Genomic DNA, 21,954 nt, shown 5'->3' with positions numbered 1-21,954 from the left:
TGCTGCGATTGGTCAGTCAGATTTGACTGACCAATCGCAGCATTCAGCAGCACAGCTCCGACTTCCTCAGTAAGTGTTCAGGAGCTTAAAGCTGTGCTGTTGTGTTGTTAATGCCCTGATTTCCACCCCCCCCCCCATTCAGGATGGTGTGTGGGACTCCCCTCTGTAATGACCAAGGTGCCCCCCCCCCCCCCAATCGCTACCCTTGCAATTCAGATTGGCTGAGCGGAGCAGAGGGTCAGCTATAACATACAGCTGAAACTCTGTAGCGGCCGACATCGATGCTGGCACAGATGTCGTCCGTTTAACCCCTTCTATGACAGATGGTTACCATGGCCTTCACAGGCATCCAGGCTTGCCATTGTATGTAAGTGTAAAGTCACAATACACTGCACTACACTATACAGTGTACTGCAGTGTATTGTAGAGGCAATGGAATCACTAGATCTTCAAAAACCAAGTGGGTCTGGTTCCAAAAAGTGTTAAAAAAAGTGTAAAAAACGAAATAAAAAAAACTTTCTCATATCCGCACATTTATAATTTTGGTTTAGTGGTTGTTTACTTTGTGATCACTCTATCTTTGCTTTAATGGCAATCAGCATTTCATGCACTTACTCCCTGGTGAACCTGAGATAAACTATAGTTCACACAACAGCCAATCAGAGGGGAAATAGAAAGGGTCCACTGAGGCTAAGGCCAGTTTGGAAATGCGTTTTTATATTTGCATTTGTTTGCATTGTCACCATGATTGCTGCAGGAAAAAAAGAATACCATGTTAGCCAGTAGATACAACTTGAGGATAAAAAATGAGAGTCCTAAGTAAAAAGTATCAACGGCTGAGGACTCAATTTTTATCTTCTTGGTAGATGCAGTGAGTCTTGCAAGGAAATAAATCACCAGTGAGCTCAAGAGCACAATGTGCCTGAGAATAAAATAATAACCTGTTTCTTGAAGATTGTGTGCACATTCTCTTTAAATGGCATCTGTCAGAAGATTTGTATCTATGAAACTGGCTGAGCTGTTGCATGTGCGCTTGGCAGCTGAAGGCATCTGTCTTGGTTCCATGTTCATATGTGCCCGCATTGCTAAGAAAATGATGTTTTAATACATGCAAATGAGCCTTTAGGAACAATGAGGCTCCGCTCTCTCAGAACTTTCAGGTCCTCTCCACTTTGATTGACAGGACCAAGAAGGTGCAATCATGTTTACACTGCCTGGCCCTGTCAATCAAAGTGGAGAAGGTGTGGCAGTTGCAGAGAGAGCAGAGCCTCTAGGTGTAACAGCAATGTCCCTGTTGCTCCTAGAGGCTCATTTGCATATAATAAAACTTCATTTTTATCAGCAATGCAGGTAGTCCTTGATCAGGGCATCAGCAAGCTCCTGTGGCACTACTTTGCAGCATTGGATGCATCCGATGCACTGATACAGGATGTCCCATAGGTTTCTCAATTGGATTTACATATGCGAGCGTAAAGGTCAGTCAATTGAATTAATGCCTCCAGGAGCTGCATACACACCCTATCCACATGAGGCATTGTCCTGCACCAGGAGAGACTCAGGGCCCACTGCACCAGAGTAAGGTCTGACAATTGCTCTGAAAATTTCATCATGCTACCTAACAGCAGTCAGGGTATCTTTGGAGCTTTGTGTGGCCTTCCAAGGATATGTCCCTCCAGATCATAACCAGCAAACTGGTCATGCTGGATGATGTAGCAGGCAGCATGACATTTGTAATGCCCCAGAGAGGCATTACTACTCCTACGCCCTGCTTCTATCTGTGAATGCTAATATAATGTTATCTTATGCATTTATTTCCAGGTCCCTAGACACTGTGCATTTATAATAATGTTATGTAATTGTTCATGTAATGTGCCTGGTTTAACAGCAGGTGGCACCAAATATGGCAGAGCTACACTTAAAGTAATTAAACTCACCATTCCATTATCCCTTCCTTTCTTGGTCAGAAGTGGGCCAGTCCCCGTTTTCGACCAGAAGGAGGTAGGGAGTTCTGGTGTCTTCTGGTTGAGACTGCATGTTGGAGCTGCTAGGATTCTAACCTATTACCTGGCATAATCCAAAGTCAGACTACAGAGAGAAGTTGGAGCATCCTGCAGAAGCAGAGATTCCATTTAAGTCTGTCAGTACAGGAGAGCCAAAGAGAAACCGATGCAGCAGAGTTGAGACTGTTTGCCTGCCAGAGTTAATGCTAAAGCCAGCTGGAACCAAGATAATGGCTGTAAAGCATTTGGAGAAACGTTTATGCAAAGTAAAGCTGCCATTGAACTTCATCACAAGGTCTGGACTCAAATAGTTCTTCAAATCCCTCAATTGTTCACCCTATTTGCCTGCTTCAGAGCCAATACCTGGGATTCCAGCATATCCATGTAGAAGCACCATGGCAGGTGCACAAAACATTAAGGAACTTTATAGGCCACCTTATATCACTCGGCCATTCCTACACCTGGGTACCAACACCATTTCCTAAAGGGACTCTGTCCTGTTGTTGCTTAATTGCAACTGGCGTCACAAAACACTTACTCATCTTAAAAGAACCCCTTGCAGACCGCTGTTGTTGCAAATTCACCTCCAGACTCTCCAGATTCTTTCCCATCTGTCACATGTGCTCAGTGTACACTTGCTCTCATCTGTGTAGAGAACAAGGTGTCAATGGAGGACCTGCCAATTCTTCTACTTTCTGGAAAGTACCAATCAAGTTGCACTGTTCTGCACTGTGAGCAAAGGACCTACTACAGGAAATTGGGCCCTCCTGCCACCTTTATCAAGTCTGTAACCTGCTGATAGACATTTTGTACAGGCCTAGTGGTGCTCCTCCTATTTCTTCTTACACAAAGGAGCAGATACTAGTCCTGATGTTGGGATGATACCCTTCTCCAGCCCTGTCCAGCTCTCTCGATGTCCTGGTATCATCTCCGTGCTCTTAAGACTTTGATGGGAGACACAGCAACCGTTCTTGTGACAGCACATATGGATAGAGATGAGTCTGCTTCACTGAATTTCACAAAAAAATTTGATTAATTACGAATTTCTTAGTTACAAATCACATTCCATTTTATGTAGCGTGCGTAATGACAGGGAAAAGTAATCACGCCACCCTCGTCATTGAACCCCTCAGATGCCGTGCTCATCGTGGCATCTGACATTTGATAATGTCACCACGTCATCACGCTGGCCGGTCGTGGTGGTGTCATCACTGAGCCCAGCCTGACGCTTGCATGGTGACATGATTAGTGTTGAGCGCAAATATTCAAATCACAAATTTTAATAGCAAATATCGCCACTTTGAGAATTCGCAAATATTTTGAATATGGTGCTATATATTCGTATTCGCGAATAGTGTTGAATATTTTAATCGCTAATGTATCGCGAATTTATGGCGAATATATTACATTGCAGATTTTTTTGCAATCAAGTAAACAATGACTGGAGATCACAAATTCTCGAATTTGAGAATTTATGGTGAATATTCGGCCAAAAATTTTACGAAATATCGAAAATTCAAATATTGCCTATTCCACTCATCACTAGACATGATTAGATCAGATATCAGATGCCGCAATCAGCAATGAATGCAGCATCTGAGGGGTTCAATGACAGGGGCAGCGGCAGGGGATTTTCCATGCTTTCTTCAATCAACATGGCCGAGACGGTCTTTCTGAGAGCAAATGGATGAGGTGCGTATGTTTTTGTTTTTTTACCGCCATTTCAGGAAAAATGTATTCGTTACCACGAAGCGCGAATAAATTCAGCTTCATGGCAAATCAAAATTTTCATAAAATTCGGATCAAAGTCAATTATTTTCACATTAATTTGCTCTACACTACATATGGATGTCATCTTGGAGGAGCATCACTACCTGTGCAACCTGACTGGGCTGCAGGTGTCTCCTCATATAACCAGTAGTGGCAAGTAGAGATGGTCTTGCGGTTCACCCGGCAGTCGTTTTGCAGCTAACTTTGCTTGTTCGCGTTTCGCCAAACATGCGAACATATAGCGATGTTCGCATGAGCCATATTCTTTTGCATTGTGGCGAACTTTGACCCATGACACATCCATCAGGTGGGATAGGACAGCCAATTGAGATGTATCAGCACATGGACACAACCCCTACCCTATAAATAAACCTGATCAGGCAGCCATTTTACTTTTTTTTTTTTGCCAGTGTAGAGAGAGGTGGCTGTGTGGAACAGGGACAGACTGTTAGTGACACCAAATGCTATCTAATAGGGCCACAAAGCTCCTTTTAAGGATTGGTATAGGTGTGCTATTGATAGGAGTGATATACTGAGGGGTTTGATATACTTATAATGTACTTTCTAACATATAAAGTATATTATAGTGCATCTGTATTGTGCAGCAGTTGTGTGCGGTTCTGCTACGATACCACAGCTATATAAAGGGACGAACGCCATTGGAATAACTAATTGCAACTGGTGTGATATATCTATTGCCCTCCAAAAAACTGATTTAGGGGTGTAATATACCTATAATATACTTTTTAACACAGAAAGTATATTATAGTGCATTTGTATTGAGCAGCAGTTGTGTGCGGTTCTGCAACGATACTGCAGCTAGATAGAGGGACAAGCGTTATTGGAACAACTATTTTCAACAGGTGTGATATAACTGTTGCCCCCAAAAAAACTGATTAAGAGGTGCGATATATCTGCTTCCACAAAATACTGATTAAGGGGTTTGATATACAAACCGGATTCCAAAAAAGTTGGGACACTATACAAATCATGAATAAAAACTGAATGCAATGATGTGGAGGTGCCAACTTCTAATATTTTATTCAGAATAGAACATAAATCACGGAACAAAAGTTTAAACTGAGAAAATGTACCATTTTAAGGGAAAAATATGTTGAATCAGAATTTCATGGTGTCAACAAATCCCCAAAAAGTTGTGACAAGGCCATTTTCACCCCTGTGTGGCATCTCCCCTTCTTCTTACAACACTCAACAGACGTCTGGGGACCGAGGAGACCAGTTTCTCAAGTTTAGAAATAGGAATGCTCTCCCATTCTTGTCTAATACAGGCCTCTAAATGTTCAATCGTCTTGGGGCTTCTTTGTTGCACCTTCCTCTTTATGATGCGACAAATGTTCTCTATAGGTGAAAGATCTGGACTGCAGACTGGCCATTTCAGTACCCGGATCCTTCTCTTACGCAGCCATGATGTTGTGATTGATGCAGAATGTGGTCTGGCATTATCTTGTTGAAAAATGCAGGGTCTTCCCTGAAAGAGATGACATATGTTGTTCTAGAACCTGAATATATTTTTCTGCATTGATGGTGCCTTTCCAGACATGCAAGCTGCCCATGCCACACGCACTCATGCAACCCCATACCATCAGAGATGCAGGCTTCTGAACTGAGCGTTGATAACAACTTGGGTTGTCCTTGTCCTCTTTGGTCCGGATGACATCGCGTCCCAGATTTCCAAAAAGAACTTTGAATCGTGACTCGTCTGACCACAGAACAGTCTTCCATTTTGCCACACTCCATTTTAAATGATCCCTGGCCCAGTCAAAACGCCTGAGTATGTGGATCTTGCTTAGAAATGGCTTCTTCTTTGCACTGTAGAGTTTCAGCTGGCAACGGCGGATGGCACGGTGGATTGTGTTCACTGACAAAGGTTTCTGGAAGTATTCCTGAGCCCATTCTGTGATTTCCTTTACAGTAGCATTCCTGTTTGTGGTGCAGTGTCGTTTAAGGGCCCGGAGATCACGGGCATCCAGTATGGTTTTACAGCCTTGACCCCTACGCACAGAGATTGTTCCAGATTCTCGGAATCTTCGGATGATGTTATGCACAGTTGATGATGATAGATGCAAAGTCTTTGCAATTTTTCGCTGGGTAACACCTTTCTGATATTGCTCCACTATCTTTCTGCGCAACATTGTGGGAATTGGTGATCCTCTACCCATCTTGGCTTCTGAGAGACATTGCCACTCTGAGAAGCTCTTTTTATACCCAATCATGTTGCCAATTGACCTAATTAGTGTTAATTGGTCTTCCAGCTCTTCATTATGCTCAAATTTACTTTTTCCAGCCTCTTATTGCTACTTGTCTCAACTTTTTTGGGATTTGTTGACACCGTGAAATTTTGAATCAACGTATTTTTCCTTTAAAATGATACATTTACTCGGATTAAACATTTTATCTGTCATCTACGTTCTATTACAAATAAAATATTGACATTTGCCATCTCCACATCATTGCATTCAGTTTTTATTCACAATTTGTTTAGTGTCCCAACTTTTTTGGAATCCGGTTTGTACCTGCTTCCACAAAATACAGATTTAGTCGTGCAATATACCTGCTTCTACAAAATACTGATTAAAGGGTTTTATATACCTGCTTACACAAAATACTGATTGAGGGGTGCAACATACCTGCTTTCACAAAACACTGATTAAGGGGTGCAATATACCTGCTTCCACAAAATACTAGTTAAGTGGTTTAATATTCCTGCTTCCACAAAATATTGATTGAGGAGTAGGATATAAGCGCTTCTAAAAATACTGATTAAGGGGTTCTATACCTGCTTCCACAAAATATTGATTGAGGGGTGCGATATACCTGCTTCCACCAAATATTGATTCAGGGGTTCTATATACTTGCTTCCACAAAATACTGATTGAGGGGTGCAATATACCTGCTTCTACAAAATACTGATTGAGGGATGCAATATACCTGCTTTCACAAAATACTGAATAAGGGTTTCAATATAGCTGCTTCCACAAAATACAGATTGAGAGGTGCAATATACCTGCTTCCACCAAATATTGATTCAGGTGTTCTACAGGGTGGGCCATTTATATGGATACACCTTAATAAAATGGGAATGGTTGGTGGTATTAACTTCCTGTTTGTGGCACATTAGTATATGTGAGGGGGGAAACTTTTCAAGATGGGTGGTGACCATGGCGGCCATTTTGAAGTCGGCCATTTTGAATCCAACTTTTGTTTTTTCAATAGGAAGAGGGTCATGTGACACATCAAACTTATTGGGAATTTCACAAGAAAAACAATGGTGTGCTTGGTTTTAACGTAACTTTATTCTTTCGTGAGTTATTTACAAGTTTCTGACCACTTATAAAATGTGTTCAATGTGCTGCCCATTGTCTTGGATTGTCAATGCAACCCTCTTCTCCCACTCTTCACACACTGATAGCAACACCGCAGGAGAAATGCTAGCACAGGCTTCCAGTATCGGTACTTTCAGGTGCTGCACATCTCGTATCTTCACAGCATAGACAATTGCCTTCAGATGACCCCAAAGATAAAAGTCTAAGGGAGTCAGATCAGGAGACCTTGGGGGCCACTCAACTGGCCCACAACGACCAATCCACTTTCCAGGAAACTGTTCATCTAGGAATGCTCGGACCTGACACCCATAATGTGGTGGTGCACCATCTTGCTGGAAAAACTCAGGGAACGTGCCAGCTTCAGTGCATAAAGAGAAAAACACATCATCATGTAGCAATTTTGCATATCCAGTGGCCTTGAGGTTTCCATTGATGAAGAATGGCCCCACTATCTTTGTACCCCATATACCACACCATACCATCAATTTTTTTGTTCCAACAGTCTTGGAGGGATCTATCCAATGTGGGTTAGTGTCAGACCAATAGTGGTGGTTTTGTTTGTTAACTTCACCATTCACATAAAAGTTTGCCTCATCATTGAACAAAATCTTCTGCGTAAACTGAGGATCCTGTTCCAATTTTTGTTTTGCCCATTCTGCAAATTCAAATTCAGTGAGCCGATCTGGGTCATCCTCATTGAGATGCTGCAGTAGCTGGAGTTTGTAAGGGTGCCATTTGTGAATAGCTAATATCCGCCGAAGGGATGTTCGACTAATGCCACTCTCCAGTGACATGCGGCGAGTGCTACGCTGTGGGCTCTTTCCGAATGAAGCTAGGACAGCCACTGATGTTTCTTCATTAGAGACAGATTTCATGGGGGGGGCGGAGCTAGCGCCTGAGCTGAATGGAAGCGTCCGGTTAGAGCTCCTGCTTTCAACCTGCTGAGGGAACGGCAATCTTTTGCACAGAGAGCTTAAAATGGTCAAATACGGTGGCCACAAACAAGGGGACCTAGCTCCACAAGCTAAACCATCTTCTGCAGTTTCGGACATGACAAAATACCTGAAAAAGCAGCAAGCAGCCGGCCCGGCCAAAGAAACCAAGATGGCCGCGGCTCCCTGCAGCGCTCCACGAGGCCGCACCTCAAGCCTTTCTGAAGGTGAGGACGACACAGGAGAAGAGGGTGAGTCCCGCAACCTCCCGGTTTCACGCCGCTTTATTAAACAAGCTTTAGAGGAGGCAATGCACCCTATATATTCCAAATTACAAGAGGTGGCTCAAGACATACAGCAAATTGGCCACAGAGTGGATACGCTGGAGGCTATGCAGGCTGCAACGTTAGATCACAGCGCTGCAGTTACTCATTCCTTGTCTGCTTGTCAGTTTCACATAAACCAGTTATATTCATCCCTGGAAGACCAGGAAAACAGAGGAAGACGAAACAATCTCCGGTTTAGAGGGATCCCGGAGTCGGTGTCCGCCTCAGACATCCCAAATGCTATCACAAAGATTGTTACTTCCTTACTAGGAGACTTTGATCCAGCCATGCTGGTAATAGAAAGGGCACACAGAGCTTTACGCCCTCGTCCAAAGGACAATGACCCTCCTAGAGACGTTATCTGTCGTTTTTTGAATTATCAAGACAAGGAAGCGATACTAAAAGCTGCCAGAATTGCACCATCGATCCTCTTGGAGGAGGCACCGATACAAGTATACCAGGACTTATCTCCATCTACTCTGCAGAAAAGGCGGTTTTTAAGGCCTCTTACTGCATTACTTAAAGAAAAGAAGATTCTATACAGATGGTCTTTCCCATTTGGGCTTTATTTCTTAGTAGCTGGAAAAAGGATCATGATATCTTCCTTCTCCGATTTATCGGAAGCCTACACAGTTCTGGACTCTCCTCCTCTAAACATCCCAGACTGGGACAAAGTACAAGATATCACAGCTTTACCAGCTTTACCTGTCCCCCAGCCATGGGAGATCACAGCAACGCCGAAAAAATTGAGATCCAAGAAGTCCAAAGATGTATCAACGCCAAAGAAGACTCACTTCACCCAAGATGGTTCCTGAGATCCTGGTGTCTTTTCTTCTCCTGCTTACTTTTGATATGATAGAACCTTATATCTTATCTGATGCTTCACTCTAAATTTCCTGGTGAACTTCAGATAAAGATATATTTGAGTTTCTCTTATATGTAGCTTTTTTGCTTTTATTCTTTTATCCTCCTATTGTCCTGTCAGTCTTCCACCCTTCGTCATTCCCTATTGTGCCCCTAAATATTACTATTTTATTTTTGCTTTGCTGTCACCTACCTCTTAAAACCTTGATCTAAAATCATATCTCTTAAGATATTGTGTTTTATTATACATGCCTGTTCCGTCCCTGATGCAGGTTACATGTGAACTTGTTTCACTCTCCCCCTACCCTTTAATAGTTGCTGTACATGCGACTTATTATGTTGATGTTATACCACTCATTGTGGTCCCAAGTTTCAGTTCCCATGTTATTATGGTATAATTCTGGGTCTTCAGATTTTAACATGCTCAATACATATAGCTATGCTTCTTTTCTTACTGTAGTCAAGACACGTCTGAACTAATAGTAGTCTCTTATAATGTGAAAGGGTTGAGATCCCCCTCTAAACGCAGCCAAATTTTTTCTCTCCTATGGAAAGAAAAAAGTACAGTGGTTTTCCTACAGGAAACTCACTTAAAGCAAGATAACTTCCCAGATCTTTCGTTCTCTAAGTACCCCACTTGGTATCATTGTGGCGCAGATGGTGCGGCATCTATTGGTTTCAGGCGAAATACCCCATTCACTTATTTAAGCCATATTCAAGACCCTGAAGGTCGCTACATCATATTAAAAGGGAAAATTGGACAAACCTTATACACTTTTGTTAATGCTTACGCCCCTAATGCTGACCAAACTAGATGGATCGCTAGCCTTCTGTCACTAGTTGAGGAGCAGAGTGAGGGTATACTAATATTAGCAGGAGATTTGAATATCCCTTTTAACCCCCTATTAGATACGTCTTCAAAAAAATCAGCTCTTCCCTCTAAGGCAATCCGAGCTACTCTGGCTAGAATGTTTAATCTTGGTCTAATTGATGTTTGGAGAAGCCTCAATCCTAACAGCATTGACTATTCTTTTTTCTCTGCAGCCAACAACTCATATAGCAGAATTGACTATATATTGATTTCAAAAGAACATCTGCAACTTTGCACTTCAGCGAAAATTGGGTCCATGACGCTGTCAGATCATTCACTAATCTTTTGCTCCATCTGTCCTCCACATGGACTGGGTAAGAAAACTGGCTGGAGGTTCAATGAGTCCATCTTGGATAATGCCACCCATAAAAAAAGAATATTGTCCCTTTTAAAAGAATACTTCCAAATTAACCACACTTCTGACACTTCCCCAAATACCCTATGGGATGCCCACAAAGCATATATAAGAGGCCAACTGATAAGCCTTTGCTCTTATCTGAAGAAAGAGTCAGACAAAAAAATAAACTCCCTTCTCCTCAAGATTAATACTCTTGAGAAGACCCATAAAATTTCCTTGCTACAACTCCACTTATCTGAATTACTTTTACTCAAAACAGAGCTAAAAAACTTGCTAAATGAACGCTCTGTGAAGTTCTTCTTAAGTTCCCAACAAAAAATATTCGCCCATGGCGACAAAGCAACAAAATTCCAAATTCAGAGAATTAAGCGTAGAAAAATGACAAGTTTTGTGCACGAAATAGCCTCTTCATCGGGCTCAATGTTGCTCAAAACAGAAGAAATCGCAGACCAGTTTAAGCTATACTACGAATCCTTGTATAATCTTCCCCCATCTCACCTTCCTAACCCTGGATTGGACAGAGTACAAAATATCTCCTCCTTTCTTAGTTTATTCCATCTCCCAGCTCTCTCAGAAAGCCAGCACGGCTGCCCCATTCACCATAGCAGATATTCAAGATGCGCTAAATTCCTCTCCAGTTGGGAAAAGCCCAGGCCCAGATGGCTTACCTTTGTCCTATTACAGAGCTTTTTCTGTTATTTTATTTCCCCACCTTCTCCCAATTTGTAATAATGCTTTACACAATACCCCTGTATCACCCGATATGTCTAGAGCTACAATTACAATCATCCCCAAACCGGGCAAAGACCACTCACTATGCTCAAATTACCGTCCTATATCTTTGCTTAACACTGACCTTAAATTATTGGCTAAAATGCTGGCTACTAGACTGCAAAAATTACTCCCCTCCCTAATACATCCTGACCAGGTAGGATTTGTTAAAGGAAGAGAGGGAAAGGATAATGTTATGAAGATTCTAAATGCCTTGTACTTCTCCTTCCTCAAAAAGATACCTATAGTCCTTCTAGGTACTGATGCTGAGAAGGCGTTTGACAGAATAGATTGGTTGTATATTAGTCTTACGCTTGCGAAATTCAATATCTCTGTCCAATTCTCGGATGCAATCAAGGCTATGTACCACTCCTCCTCAGCATCAGTGCTAGTTAATGGCACTTTATCTCCTAGTTTCCGCATACAAAATGGCACTAGACAGGGCTGCCCCCTTTCCCCGCTCATTTTCGTACTAGTTATGGAGACGCTTTTACAGGCCCTGAGACAGCAAACAGATATAGTGGGACTCAGAGTTGGCGAGCAGGAAATTAAACTGGCCGCCTTCGCTGATGATCTCCTAATCTGCACAACTAACCCGAAAAAGTCCCTCCCTTCTATATTATCCTTATTAGATTTATTCGGATCACTTTCTAACTTTAAAGTAAACCCTGCTAAATCACAACTCCTACACAGTGGCTTCCCTCCTTCAACAATTAGGTCTTTCAAGCTCCACTCTCCTTTTAATTGGTCTACGCAACTGTTAACTTACCTAGCTGTGAAAATTTCTCCTAACACTACAGACTTATATAAACTAAATTTCATCCCACTTTTACACTCGGTTATTGCCCAGATGGACTCATTGGACCTCCCATACCTGTCATGGTTCGGCAGAAAGAACATAGTATCAGCCTTTATTTTGCCCAAATTAATATATGTCATGCAGGCTCTCCCTATCAAAATTCCGAAGTCCTTCTTTAACAGATTTAACAAAGCAGTCCGTAAATTTATCTGGAAGGGACGTCGGCCTAGAATTTCATTCGATACTCTTACCAAACCAAAGCAGCTAGGAGGTATTAATCTCCCTGATCCTGAATTATATATGAAGGCCATACATCTAGCCAGAGTAGTTGATTGGATTAGAGCTCCCCCCCATAAATTTTGGGTTCATATGGAAAGTAACTTTCTTCCCTCCACTCCCAGGGCTATCTTGCTTGCTGGGAAACCCTTTCCCCCATCTCACCAAATTCAAAATCCTATGATAAGGTGCTCGCTGGTAGTATGGGATTGGTTCTCCTCTCATAATAATATACTTACTACTCCTTCACCACTCCTGACTCTTAAAGATGTCATTGACTTAGCACCTTTAGATCTAAAAGAGTCATGTATCCCTTTGATCAGGCACTCTAATTTACTCATCTCTGAAATTCTAAACGAGAAAGGTAATGTTCCTCCTCTTCCGCTCCTTTTTAAAAGCCTAAAAGAGTCTTTGTCTCTCTCCTTTATACACAAATTTATTGTATCTGAAGTGTCTTCTATAAATAACCCTCCTCCTGTGCCACCTATGTCCCCTTGGTTTGATGAATTAATTGGGTCCAAACAGTCGCCTCAGAGATTAATTTCATCCTTGTATAAAAAGATAAAGTCCCCCGTAACTGGTGTCAAACCAGCAATAGTGGGTGTTTGGGAAAAGGATCTCAACCGTTCCCTGACTCCCACTGAGATTAAAGTGATGTTTTCTGTAACTCATAAAATCTCGAGATGCGTCCGAATCCAAGAAAATGGATACAAAATCATGATGCGGGGGTACAAAACACCAGAAAATATTGCGCAATATTTTCCTAACGTTTCCAATATTTGCTGGAGTTGCAAAACCTCCAAAGGCACTTTTTACCACATATGGTGGGATTGCCAAATTATTCAGAGTTGGTGGCGTTCTATAGTAAACAAATGTGATAAAATCTGTGGTACTTCTCTTCAATGTTCTCCAGAACTGACCCTCCTTAGTTTGGGGCTTGACAGGACTAACAAGAAAATCAGGTCTTTACTCCTTATTCTTTTAGCTGCAGCCAGAATTTTAGTAGCTGCTGCATGGCTATCTACTGACGCTCCAGAAGAAGCTATGTGGACCCAAAAAGTAGATCAAATATATAGACTAGAAGAACTCTCCCATTGGGAAACCCGTACTCGAGCTACCTTCTTAGATATATGGTCTCCTGGGAAGGTATAAAGAGCCTACCCATGAGATTTATCTTCCCTACTTCCTTCTCCCCAACCACCTTCTCACCCTTTCTTTCAAATATATGACATAATCTTGGTTTTCTATCATTATATGTTGTTGCATCCTATTAGCTATAACATGTACCTAGCCTGGTTTATACCACATGTTTTGTTGTTTCCTTATTACCCCCTTTCCTTTATGTTAATTTATGTACTTTGAACCTTGACTTGCATTGCCATGCTGTACTGGTATGAATTAATACCATATACTTTTCATTTTGTACCTTTTATATCTGTACTATCTTACTGCCATTGTAAACTTATTATTACTATTTAAAAACAATAAAAATTGTTGATATAAAAAAAAAAGAGACAGATTTCATGCGTCCACATTTTGGCAAATCCAACACTGAACCAGTTTCACGAAACTTAGCAAGCAGTTTGCTAACTGTAGCATGGGAGATGGGTGACCTGGTTACTCCTTTCACCAGACATCAAAACAATTTCTATCTGCTCCTCACGTGTTAACCTCGGCGACATGTCAATGGCTGTAAACAAAGAGAAACTTGGAAATAACTCATGAAAGAATAAAGTTACGTTAAAACCAATCACACCATTTTTTTCCGCGTGAAATTCCCAATAAGTTTGATGTGTCACATGACCCTCTTCCTATTGAAAAAACTAAAGTTGGATTCAAAATGGCCAACTTCAAAATGGCCACCATGGTCACCACCCATCTTGAAAAGTTTCCCCCCTCACATATACTAATGTGCCACAAACAGGAAGTTAATATCACCAACCATTCCCATTTTATTAAGGTGTATCCATATAAATGGCCCACCCTGTATATACCTGTTTCCACAAAATACTGATTGAGGGGTGGGATATACCTGCTTCAACAATAAACTGATTAAGAAGCTTTATATTCCTGCGTCAACAAAATACTGATTGAGGGCTGCGATATACCTGATTCTACAAAATAATGATTAAGGGGTTCTATATACCTGCTTCCACAAAATGCAGATTGAGGGGTGCGATATACCTGCTTCCACAAAATATTGATTAAGGGGTGCGATATACCTGATTATACAAAATACTGATTGAGGGGTGCGATATAACAGCTTCCACAAAATACTGATTAAGGGGTTTGATATACCTACTTCAACAAAATACAGATTGTGGGTTGCTATATACCGGCTTCCACCAAAAACTGATTGAGGCCTGTGATATATACCTGCTTCCAAAAATATTGCTCTTCTCAAGGGACTTTGGCACAGGGTTATTTGGAAAATGACAGGCAGAGAAAGAGGCAGGCCGTTCTGCAGGGGTGGTAGGGGTCGGGCAGGTGCACCAGGCCGTAGCCTAAGTGGGAAGTTGGAGAAGGTGCGTGTGATTACGTCAAAGGACGCACCAGAATTGGTTAAGTGGCTCACTCAGCCTTCCGCTTCTGCACCCTCCTTATCCTCTGTATCTGTACCCTCCTCACTCTCTGCTGTGTGCACACCCAAAGACACCACCACCATAGCCCCTCCACTCGAGTCAGAGGAATTATTTTTCCATCCATTCCCAGATCTTACAGATGCAAAGATATTCTTGGCATTGTATCAGGAAGAGGAGGTAGCAACGGCCGCCACCCAGCGGTATTACCACAGTACACAGATCAGACCAAGGAGGGTGGTCTTCTGTGTTGCTGCCTATTCTGAGATCTCTAATGTCAGTGGTGGTGAAGGTGATGATGATGACTAGTCGATGGACGTCACGTGGGTGCCCACAAGAGAGGAAGAGGAGGGGTGCTCAGAGGGAGAGACGGAGCAGCAGAAAGGGAGGAGAAGGAGAAGCAGGCAGAACTCGCAGTGCACAGGAGGCAAAAAGCAGACTGCAAATGTATCTGGAGCGAGCCATCCAACATGAACGGTCACATCTTGCACTCCCAGGACCCTGGCAGATGGCTCAGGAGTGTGTTTTTTTTTTAACATGTCAGCTTCTGACAATAGTGTTGCCATCTGCAGCCTCTGCTGTCAACGCATAAGTCGTGATAAGCACAACACTCACCTAGGGATGACCGCCTTAAGAAGGCACCTGGCCTCCCATCACAGAGCCCAGTGGGAGCAACGCCCTTAGAATTCACAAAGTCACACTCCCAGCGCTTCAAGTCCTGCCTCTTCTCCTTCTCCTCTCTCCTCCCATTTGTCCTCCACCTTCCACCATGCCGTTGTCGCATTCACCTGGCAGAATGCAGGCTTTCGTGGCCCTAATGTTCGAGCGTAAAAAGTTGATGACACCGGATAACCCTCTTGTCCAACGGATGACCGCTGGCTTGTCGAAACTGCTAGCCCGTCAACTACTGCCATATAAACTGGTGGATTCGGAGGCCTTTAGAAAATTTGTGGCCATTTACCCACCGCAATGGAAGGTCCCCGAAAGGAAATATTTCTCCCAGAAGGGCATCCCACAGCTATATGGCCACATTCAACGGCAAGTAAATGTATCTCTGGCACACAGTGTCGGTGCCAAGATACATCTGACCACAGACATGTGGTCTAGCAAACACGGGCAGGGAAGATACATAACTTTTACTGCCCACTGGGTGAACCTTCTGATGGCCGTCAAGCATGTAATCCGTGGCACACGTGTGGATTTGGTATTACCACCACGGATTGCATGCAGGCCTGCCTCTTCTTCTTCTCCTCCTCCTACTCTATTATCCCTCTCCTCCTCGGCTGACTCCTCCTTTTCCACTGCTACCGCCTCTTCCGCTGCACTCCCAAGCTCCCAAGAACCTATTTGATGTGCCAGGTGAAACGTTGCCATGCTGTGCTGCGTCTGTTGTGCCTGAAAGCCAAAAGCCACACCAGTCCTGTACTGCTTTCAGCTCTGCGGTCACAGGCCAATCAGTGGCTAACGCCACTAAAGTAAAGTGGTGTGTGACAACGGTGCCAATCTGTTGAGCATGCTGAAACAGGGCAAAATGACACACGTGCTGTGTATGGCACACGTCCTGAACTTAGTCGTGCAGCGATTCATTGCCAAATACCCCAGGGTCCAGGACGTCTTGCGCAAGCCAGGAAAATCTCTGGCCATTTTAGAAGATCTTACTCGGCCATGTCTCGCCTTGCTGACGCTTAGCGGCGACACCACCTGCCCATCAGACGTCTGATTTGTGACAGCCCGACGAGCTGGGACTCCACCTTGTAAATGCTTTATAGGCTGCTCCAGCAACAAAATGCTGTTAACGACTACCTGTACGAACTCTGTAGCAGGACAGGTTCTGGGGAGCTTGGTTTCTTTTCAACGCGCCAGTGGCTGCTTATGCGCGACGCATGCAGACTTCTTCGGCCATTTGATGAGATCACCAAACTGTTCAGTCGCAGCAAGGGCACCATCAGTGACATCATACCTTACGACTTCTTTCTGGAGCATGCATTGGGTCATGTCATTGATCAATCCGTCGAGGAGCAGGAAGATGAGGAAGTCGCAATGCTGAATGAATTCCCTGGGGGGCTACTCCATCTGAGACAAGTCAGCAGTAGTGTGCTGAAGAGTCAGAGGAGGATGGTGGCTGCGAGGAGGAGGAGGAGCAAGAAGAGCAGGCTTTGATGGGGACTTTAAACTTTTCGGGGATCTCTGGTGTTGTCTGGGGCTGGGGGGAGGAGGCCAAGGACGACATTCTCCTGGGCGATGAGCAGGAGCCAGGGTGCTCCACTGTTTTCAATTTAGTGCAAATGGGGGCCTTCATGCTCCAGTGTTTGAAGAGTGACCCCCGTATAAAAAGCATAAAGGGCAAGGACCAGTACTGGGTGACAACGTACTTAGACCCCCAGTACAAACACTAAATGGTGGATATGTTACCAGCATCAGAATGCAGCATTTCCAGGCCTTGCTGTGAGAAATGCTGCATTCTGCTGTTGCGGGAGCTGGCAGAGGAATTTCCACCCACAGGGAAACAAGTGCAGGTACCAATTCTCCCGCGCCTGCAAGAAGAGGGTGGTTTGAAGATGTGTTGGTCAACCCATCGAAAGCCTCCCTCCGGATTCAGCCACAGGGAAAGCCTAGTCCGACAGGTGTCCGACTACATCGTGTTAACGTCCGATGTGGACGCTCTGAGAAGCAAGGAACCCCTGGACTACTGGGTGTGCAGGCTTGACCTGTGGCCAGAGCTGGCAAAATTTGCCATGGAACTCTTGGCTTGCCCCTCTTTGAGTGTCCTGTCCGAAAGGACGTTCAGCGCGGCAGGGGGGATCGTGACCGATAGGCAAGTTATCATTTGCCTTGTAACAGGGCCGAGTGTCATGAGCGCAGAGGTTGCTATGCAACTGGCAACGCTCTGACTCTGGCCCTGACCTTACTTCCGGTTCAGCCCGCATCACGTGATATTGACTTCCGGTCCGGTGGAACGCACACGAGCGGCGTGCGTTCCACATGGAATAACAAGCGCCTTGAGAGACTTGGACAGGTGAGATCAATAATCATGAGGGGCGTACACATACTAGGAGTAGGGGTATATCAGGAGGCGGTTAACAACCATTCAATGCTCACCCAAATCACCGTTATTTGTGGTGAGACATGGACTGACATGGGACACTTCCCCTGTAACAGTGAGGACAAGAGTTATCCATCATCTTGTCCGAGGATACGAGGCTAAAATCACCTTTATCTCCAGTAAGTAAACTGAGGCTGCTGATAACCCACTATATATGCGGCGCTCAGATATTTGTGACCTATATTTAGTGTTTGTTTATAATTTCTATTTGTAGTTGCCCTGGAACATACATGTGAAGTCCCCTGATGATGTCTGGAAAAGACAGAAACATGGCATGTAGGGCGTTGTAGTTAGGGCTTGATAGAACTTGAGACCCATACTGAGGGAACGGCTCGGTGTGGGGTCGCCCCTGTTGGGGCGGGTGCTCCATTGTGGTAGGCAGGTTCATAAGAAGAGCCCCTTGACCCCTAGATAGGCAGGAAAGCCACAATAGGGTGTTTCAGGGGTTAATACCATGCCAATCACCACATCAGCACCCGGTCACACCGGTCAAAGGCAATACCACCGCCAGGACCATCCTCCATAGTTGTGGACCCCACCCAGACGAGGTGAGATCCACCCTTTTTCATTTCATTGCAATATTGATATTATTAATATATGAATTGATACAGTGGAGGAGATTTTTGTTGTTAGTGTTGTTAATGTCGTCTCTCACCCATTGTGATATACTATTTTAAATGACCTAGTAAAGGTTACGTTTTATTGAATCCCAGTTTACAATATTCTTCTGCTATATTTGGGTGTAATTACATACCACGTACATAAACCAGTAAAGGTGGTATATCTAATTAATTTTTACTTCGATAAGCGCACTCGCCTAGCTCACGACAGTGTGGACTACCTCACATTTCTAAAAATGAATGACGTATTGATCTCTAAGGAGTTCAACACCGGTGACGACCACTTGTAATTGAATTTACTCATGCCAGCCCACACATATCCACCACCACTTAGAACAAAGAATGGTCCTTGTCTAATGCAAATATAGTGGCATAAAATACCTTTTATGTCAGGTAAATGCCTAATTTTTGGGGCCTCTACTCCAGTGGCCTACAGTAAAATTTTTATACAGTGACCGCCTAATGTACCTCCAGACACATAATCACTAGTTCTTTTCTGTCAGGTGAATGCCTCATTTTTGGGGTCTGTACTGGCCTACAGTAAAATTTTTAGCCGGTGACGGCCTATTGTACCTCTAGCCACATATTCTCAAGTTCTTTTCTGTCAGGTGAATGCCTAATTTTTGAGCCTGTACTGGTCTACAGTAAAATTGTTATCCACTGACCGTCTACTATACCTCCAGCCACATAATCACTCTTTCTTTTCTGTCAGGTGAATGCCTAATTTTTGGGGCCTGTATTTCACTGGCCTTCAGTAAAATTGTTATTCAGTGTACGCCTAATGTACCTCCAGCCACAAAATCACTTGTTCTTTTCTGTCCTGTGAATGCCTAATGCTTGTGGCCTGTAGTAAAATTGTTATCCACTGACCGACTAATTTACCTCCAGCCACATAATGACTTGTTCTCTTCTGTCAGATGAATGCCTAATTTTTGGGGCCTGTACTGGCCTACAGTAAAAATTTTAACCGGTGACCGCCTATTGTACCTCCAGACAAATAATCACTAGTTCTTTTCTGTCAGGTGAATGCCTAATTGTTGGGCCTGTACTGGCCTACAGTAAACTTGTTATCCACTGACCGTTTAATATACCTCCAGCCACATAGTGACTTGTTCTTTTCTGTTCGGTGAATGCCTAATGTTTGGGGCCTGTACTCCACTGGCCTGCAGTAAAATTGTTATTTACTGACCACCTGATATATCTCCAGCCACATAATCACTTGTTCTTTTCTGTCCGGTGAATGCCTAATTAGTGATGGACGAACATCTGCCGTCATGGTTCGCGAACGCGATCAAATGTTTGCGAACTGCAAGTTCGTTACGGGTCCCATTCATTTTAATGGCAGACGAACCTGAAAAACCTTCAGCTCATATTTGCAGTCAAGAAATAATTACTAGAAGTGCACAAATCGTCCCACAACATGGACAGTGACATACCAGATGTATTATTCGAATTTGCGATCTCCATTCATTATTTTTTTAAATGCAAAATATCGGCAATATAATTTTCACATACGCGTACGCGCACACCAGTTATAATTATATTTTCCAATACTGTTTGTCACTGTGTGTAGCAGAGGGAACACAGCAAAACCGCAAACAAATGCTGCTGTACCCAAATGCACTATATAGAAAGTATATTATTGGTATATAACACCCCGCTTCTATCAGTTTTTTGGGGGGGCGACTGGTATATTACACCAGTTATAATTATTTTTTCCAATACTGTTTGTCACTGTGTGTAGCAGAGGGAACGCAGCAAAACAGCAAGCAAATGCTGCAGTACCCAAATGCACTATATAGAAAGTATATTGGTATATAACACCCTGCTTCAATCACTTGTTTTGGGGGGGTGACTGGTATATCACACCAGTTATAATTATTTTTTCTAATTGCATTTGTCACTCTGTGTAGCTGCAGTATCGCTGCAGAACCGCTCACCACTGCTGCACAATACAAATCCACTATAATATGCTTTCTATGTTAGAAAGTATATTATAAGTGTATTACACCCCTCTGTACTGCACACCTATCAATAGAACACCTATACCAGTCCTTAAAAGGACTTTTGTGAATGTATTTAATAGAGTTTTTGTCCCTAACAGTCTGTCCCTGCTCCACACAGCAACCTTTCCCTACACTGACAAAAGACTGGATGTAAAATGGCAGCCAGATCGGGTCTATTTATAAGGTAGGGGTTATGTCTATGGGCTGAAACTTTTCAATTGGCTGTCCTGTACCACCTGATGGATGTGTCATGGGTCAAAGTTCTTCACTATGTAAAAGAATATGGCGGGTACGAATATCGCCATATGTTCGCATGTTTGGCAAATCGCGAACGAGCAAAGTTCGCAGCAAACCGACTGCCGGGCGAACCGCAAGGCCATCCCTATGCATAATTTTTGGGGCCTGTACAGGCCTACAGTAAAATTATTATCCACTGACCGTCTAATATACCTCCAGCCACATAATCATTTGCTCTTTTCTGTCAGGTGAATGCCTATTTTTTGGAACCTGTACTCTCGTGGCCTAAAATAGAAATTTTCTACTCTCTACCAGGGCATATTTTTGAGCGTTTCCCTTTAAGGCGCATAAAAATGGCCCCTGATTAAAATACTTATTTTTTGTGGCAATGTTTGCCATTGATCCCCCTCTGGTATGTCACTGTCCATGTTGTGGGACTATTTGTGCACTTCAAGTAAGTATTTGGTGGCTGCAAATATGACCTGAAGGTTTTTCAGGTTCGCCTGCTATTAAAGGGAATGGGGCCTGCCGCGAACGCACGGTTCATGAACATTTGATCGCGTTGTGGTCACAAAACGTCCCGGCCGATGTTCTTCCATCACTAGTGGCAAGGACACTTGCAAAATACAAAACTGAATTAGTCAGGAAGGATAAGGAGAGAGTAATAGATAGACACCACCTGAAAAAAAAACATTCCCTTTTTGGAAGTTTTCAGGCTGTTGCATCTCCAGTGCACCTGTTGTCACTTTCATTTGCTCCAAAACCAGCGAAACTGATTCGCTATCACATATGTGCGATGTCCCGCCCCAGCCTGGAGATCCCTTTAAGGTGTTATGACCAACAGGTGTATAAACAGGTTGTCGTGACACCAGCTGCGGTAAAGCAGCAGGAGCGGAAGGCTCCCTTTTAAGATGTGTTGTTGGTGGGACACCCAGTGTAGGATTGCCAGAGTGGTGTAGTGCGGCCTACAATGTCTCTGCAGATGTTGGAAGCACGTGTCACGATACTCCTACCTGGAATATCCTTGAGATCCCAGACGTGGCCGTCTGAAAAAGAGCAAGGGGTAGTTGTACTTGGATGATGAAGGAATGAATTGAG

Source organism: Bufo bufo, chromosome 4 (genome assembly GCF_905171765.1).
Source record: "Bufo bufo chromosome 4, aBufBuf1.1, whole genome shotgun sequence".
NCBI classification, from domain to species: Eukaryota; Metazoa; Chordata; class Amphibia; order Anura; family Bufonidae; genus Bufo; species Bufo bufo.
The sequence above is the reverse complement of the archived record's forward strand: the minus strand, read 5'-3'. Positions refer to the sequence as shown.